This window comes from Propithecus coquereli, unplaced genomic scaffold (genome assembly GCF_000956105.1).
Source record: "Propithecus coquereli isolate 6110/MARCELLA unplaced genomic scaffold, Pcoq_1.0 Scaffold876, whole genome shotgun sequence".
Taxonomy (NCBI): domain Eukaryota; kingdom Metazoa; phylum Chordata; class Mammalia; order Primates; family Indriidae; genus Propithecus; species Propithecus coquereli.
This window is the reverse complement of record NW_012155018.1, coordinates 70,098-76,333: the sequence shown is the minus strand read 5'-3', so window position 1 is coordinate 76,333 and position 6,236 is coordinate 70,098.

Genomic DNA, 6,236 nt, shown 5'->3' with positions numbered 1-6,236 from the left:
GTGTGTCTGACCTCCTGTTCTGCCATGGTCCGGAACTCAGTTTATCACGTTTCTCTGGGGTCCTCTTGGCCTAAAGCGGGCCCTGTTCAGTTGGTTTGGGGCTTAGGATTTTATTTTTAGCTTACAGCGCTCAATAAATATTTGTGGAATGAATGAATACGTAAGTGTGTAAAGTAGAAAGCACAGCCTGCTTTTCTGCTCAACACCTATCGTGAAGGGTGTCACAAGCAATGAGACAGTCCCACGCTGTTCCCTTGCCAGGTGGCGGGATGACGTTTTGTGGTGGGCTGTACCCCGCTATAACTTGTCAACCAAAGAAGCACGTTCAGGTGGTTGCCATTTCCCAGTGTGACAGGCAGTGCTGCAGTGTATTGCTGGCTTTGCGTAACCGTGCAGAACATTTTACGGAATTGTTGGGATTGGAATTGTCACTGACCCACTTCGGGAAGTACTGTGTTAAAAATGCATTTTTTTCTGTACCAGGAGTGGGGTGCTAATGCATTTCTAATGCAACAAAAGGTTTTGTATAGTCCCTTAGAGTTCAGAACAACAGAATCTGAATCACTGTTGCTTTCAAACATGGCTTTTTAGTGGTACCATCACCATTACTGCCATTAGGACTGTTGGCAAAAAGGCGCAGTAAATGAAGTTCAGTTTGGGCTGCTGTCTGCCCCCAAATCTGCCCGATGTCTGTTTTTGTGCAGCCTGTGAACAAAGGATAAGTTTACATTTTAAGCATTTGGGACAAAAAAAATTTAAAAAGGTATTCTGACATATGAAAATTATATGAAATTCACATTTCTGTGTCCATAAATAAAGTGTTATTGGAACACAGCCACACTCATTTGCTTACATACTGTCTGCGGCTGCTTTCAAGCTACAACAGCAAAGTTGCATCACTGCGACAAAGACTGGCCCCTTACAGACCTCTGCCCTCGACCACTGTCCCCTCGCCAGGGATGTTCTCATGATGTGCTGCGGTGGCCACATCCTCAGCTCCAGCAGCCTAGTGCGAGTTCAGTCCCCCGAAGCCCCACTCTTCAGTTCTCTCCCACCTCCCTCACCATTCTCGCTTTTACCCAAAGCACAGCTCTCATCCCCTCACTGCTCTCAAATTAGGCAGGTGGAGGAGGAAAGCAAAACCTTTTATTTTGTAGGCAGATGATGCATATGTGGCAAATGAATGGTGGAAGAAATTTAGACTAAGGTGTGAATGTCTAATAGGCCTGGCCTTTGCTCTCCCATGCACGTAAGAGGTACTGGCATTTTTCAAGGAGTTTGCTCACCCCCTATTGTCTGATATCAAGGAGGAATAGCAAGAAGGAAGTATCTTTTGAATAGGGCATAATCTTGTAGGGGGCATTACCAATTTTCCCCCACAGGAGATTGGGAATTAGTAACTCGGTACCAAGATATTCAGTCCTTCCTCATCTATAAAATAGTTAACAAAGTACATATGTAGTTTAATTTGCCTAGTATGCAAAAAGAGTCCTCAGAGGAGTTGCTAATAAATGAAAATCCAACTTCCCTTGTCTCAAAGTTTGCTGATTTCTCCAAAATCATTTGAGTAAAAGGCGGTTGATCACTGTAGTCGGTGATTCATATACTGCTCATGCATGGTATGGGGAATAGTGTTACCACCACAGTTTTAAAATTCCAGGCAAGGGTGGTCATCTTTTCATGCTCTTAGCATTTACAGTGAAAAGCACAGGTCACTCTCTTACCAGATCAGTGAATTAGCAAACTGATTAAATAACACCATTTAAAATGCTAGGGTAGATATTATGATCACAGCGTGCCTGGAAATGCTGCCCCAGAGTGCAGTAAGACTACATAGAAGTATAACCTGGGGGAAATAAGGCATTTTCTCCATCACTGAATCAATTAAGCGTTTCCACCACTTCTCTACACACTTCTAACTCCCCTGAAATTGCTTGGAGGTTTGAAAATGAGCATCACAAGAAAACATTTCGCAGTCTCAGTGTTCACGAGAATGAGTTTGCTTTCCTCTCCCAGAGACCTACAGGCTGTTTTCATTTATTTATTTATTTCTGAGAGAGAGCAGCTTCATTTTAGTTATATTAAAGAAAAGGCAGAGAAGGCTTGCAGCTTTAAAACTCCCTTTAAGTGCTTAGAGGGCTGCTATATTATCATTCTAGACACTTCGATAAGGAAGGAAACCCGAACGCACGTAAAGAACTCAAATCATCCTGCCCAGGGGGGTCACTCTTTGACTTTCTTTTCCCCAAGACTTTATCGAGGTCTGATTTATGCACAGGGCAGCGCACACGCTTCAGCTCACAGTGTGGTGACTTTTCACTCACATATCTTCTGTGACTGCCACCAGATCAGGATATGGAACATGTGCAGTCACCCAGAGAGCTCACTGGTGCCCAGGACCAGGCAAGACCTTCTGCCCCCTGGGGCAGCCACTGCCAAACATAGAACAGGGTTGCTGTTCTTGACCTTCAAATAAGTGGATCTCGCAGTCTGTACTGTTTCGTGTCTGTCTGGCTTCTTTCATTCAACAGCAATGTTTTTGGGCTACATCCTTACGATGTTCTTTTTTACTGCTCAGTAGTATTCCATTGTGCCTGTCTACCAATTGGCCTGTCCATTTTCCTACTTCGTTACTTTTAAGGCTGTTTGGTTTGCTTAAGTTGTTAGGACCAATTATTAATAGTAGCATACAAGAGCTAGATAAAAGTTCCTGATGTTTTTCATGTTGCCATACTGGATTTCCTATTTTAACACAATTGCTATACGATTCTGTTAAATACCCTTAAACAACGTGGGGATTAGGGACACTGACATCCCCCACAGTTGAAAATCTGAATGTAACCTTTAACTCCTCCAAAACTTAGCTACTAATAGCCTACTGTTGATCAGAAGCCTTACTGATAATATAATAGTCAATGAACACATATTTTGTATGTTACATGTATTATATACTGTGTTCTTACAATAAAGTAAGTTTAGAGAAAAAAATTATTAAGAAAATAATAAGGGCTGGGTGCAGTGATGCGCACCTGTAGTCCCAGCTACTCTGGAGGCTGAAGAGGGAGGATGGCTTGAGCCTAGGAGTTGGAGGCTGCAATGAGCTATGATCACACTGTTGCACTCCAGCCTGGGTGACAGAGCAAGATTCTATCTCTAAAAAGAAAAAGAAATCATAAGGAAGAGAAAAGTTGTTTACTATTCATTAAGTGGAAGTGGATGGTGGTAAAGGTTTTACTCCTTGTCGTCTTCATGTTGAGTAGGCTGAGGCGGAGGAGGAGGAGGCGGGGCTGGTCTTGCTACCTCAGGGGTGGCACAGGTGGACAGGGAGGCAGAATAGGCAGGCACATGAGGCGTAGCTTTTATTGGAAAAAGATCTGCATGTATATAAGTGGACCCTCACAGTTCAAACCTGTGTTGTTCAAGGGTCAACTGTATTTGGACACCATATACAGAGAAGGAACATTTCTGTTTGTTCAAACACACTAGATCCTGGTCCATCTATTTGCACTGCCCAGTGAGTCTCCCTGCCAAGAATTGGGGTCACCGAGATGGGACCAAGAAGACCACACAGTGTGGGGCCCCGAAAGGGGTGTGGAGTGCGTCACGAGCTTAATTAAGCTTATAAAGAGCTGGCCTCTTTGGAAGCCACAGTTCAAAAGCAAACCAAATGGGTTTCTCTAATAGCTGCATGTAATCTGATTTCCATAGTTATTCTGCAGATGTGAAATGGATGCAGAGCCATGGCACGGGGTGTGTGGGCAGCATACTAAGAAGCGCAAGGCAGAGTCAGTGGAGACAGGAGCTAAGTTCATACTTCTGTATCTCATTAAATTCTCTTTTTATTGAAAAGCGGCCCTTTCCAACCTTCAGGTTAATATTTATGTTTGCTGCTCTGCAAAGCAATTTGGAAAGTAGTTTTAGGTAGGCTACCCCAGAGAGACAGCTAGCTCTAAAGTTCCTCAGGAGCCAGGCCAGGAAAAAGGGGAGGTTTTGCAGTTTACGCCGTTGTCCTTTCTCTTACCTTGAAAAAAAGTACAAATGAATCCACAGCTATCGAGTTCTTTTTTTTTTAATTTAGAGGTTTACTCTGAGCCAATACAAGTGACCTTGGGCTGGCAATGTATAAACTCAAGAAGCTTTGAATAAGTAAGTGGTCCTGAGTCGGACAGATTACGGTTTGGTTTTATACATTTCAGGGAAACAGGAATTATAGGTAAAATCATAAATCAATACATGCAAGGTACCTTGAGTAAGTCCTTTTTTTTTTTTTTTTTTGAGACAGAGTCTCACTCTTTTGCCCAGGTTAGAGTGAGTGCCGTGGCGTCATCCTAGCTCACAGCAACCTCAAACTCCTGGGCTCAAGCGATCCTCCTGCCTCAGCCTCCCGAGTAGCTGGGACTACAGGCATGCGCCACCATGCCCGGCTAATTTTTTCTATATATTTTCAGTTGTCCAATTAATTTCTTTCTATTTTTGGTCGAGACGGGGGTCTCGCTCTTGCTCAGGCTGGTCTCGAACTCCTGAGCTCAAACAATCTGCCCACCTTGGCCTCCCAGAGAGCTAGGATTACAGGCGTGAGCCACCGCGCCCGGCCCTTGAGTAAGTTCTTGATTGTCATCTGTGGCACATGTGAGACAAAAACCCATTGTACCTGACAATAATTTTCAAAAAATGTTCCAATTTGTTATACATTTAATAAGAAAACATCCTATTCTCTGGACAGAGAGGTGCAAGGAAAAGTGAGACAATGAATGCAGTGCTCTCAGTCTGAGACTGCAAGAGCCATCCATCACCCCGGAAAAGGGAACCATTATGAACTTTACCGAGAAGTCGCTGCTTTACGCAGGGTTTCTTAGTCATAATTACCACACTTGCATTTAAAATATGATTCTATTTTTATAAAAATTAGGTCTACAACATTCTAGGAACCCTATTATCATGTAAAGCCCAAGCCAATTCCTCTTACAACTAAGCCTCACTTGGTTGTAGCTAGTCCTCCGGGAAATATGTGGGTCATGGTCAGGCTTAGGGATCTTCTAGAAAAATTCTTTCATGCCTATAATGGCCTTTTTTTCTTTTCTTTTCTTTTCTTTCTCCCCAGAAACACAGTCTCACTCTGTCGCCCAGCCTAGAGTGCTGTGGTGTGATCCTAGCTCACTGCAGCCTCCAGCGTCAGACCCCACGGGCGGCGGGCTGGGCTGGGGCCCCAGACTGCTCTCCCCCCACTTCCCGGGGCGGGTCGCAAGTGTTTCACCTGTGCTCTGCCTGATCGGCTGTAAGTCGGGGCTCCCGCAGTCCCCCTCCTTGCGTTCGATTCATTTTCTACAGTGGCTCACAGAACTCAGGGAAACACTTTACTTACGTTGACCAGTTTAGAATAAAGGATTCCGACGAACACCAGGGGAAGAGATGGGGTGGGTGAGGTACGGGGAAGGGGCGCTGAGCTTCCATGCCCTCCCCAGGCTTCAGCTCCCCGGAAGCTCTCTGAGCCCTGTCCTCTTGGGCCCTTTCTGGAGGCTTCCTTGGGTAGGCATGACCGAAGCAGGGACGACCGTGTAGAAACGAGATTGGACAGAAAGGGTCTTATCTAACACTAACAGACTGAGGGGGACACCCGGCAAGGCCTCCCTGGGCAGCATTCCTTCCTCCCGGGCATGGGGCAGCGCCCCTTCTGAAACGGGGTCTTATGATCAGACAAGATGGGTCAGAGAATTTATGGCCAGCTCCAGGACAGAAAGGCGGGCAAGATTAGAGTCTATCTTCAGTTTCTGCCCTGGGGAGGAAGGCGCAGGTGAAGGGCAGCGAGAGAGAGATGCTGTTTCCTGGGGCCTGAAGTGCCCCAGCGCTACAGCAACGGACCGCCTTTCACCGTTACTGCTCTGACGCTGTTCCCAAGCTGCTTCGGTAGCCAAGGACAAAAGGCCAAATACTTTAACAAAAGACATGCTTATTGTTTTAATCACTTAAGAAATGACAGGGTTATGGGAGTTATGAGCCAGGAACAGTGGATGAAAACCAGTGTCTAGATCATGATATGACAAGGGTCTTTGTGGATGATCAAGTTAAGATGAAGTCATTAGAGTGGGCTCTAATCCAACACAACTGTGTCCTTATAAAAACTGGGACGCAGAGACACGCACAGAGAGAGGACACGTGAACACGCAGGCAGAGATCAGGGTACTGACCCACAAGCCACGGAGCACCGCGGGCCGCCAGCACACCAGCAGGAGCTGGGA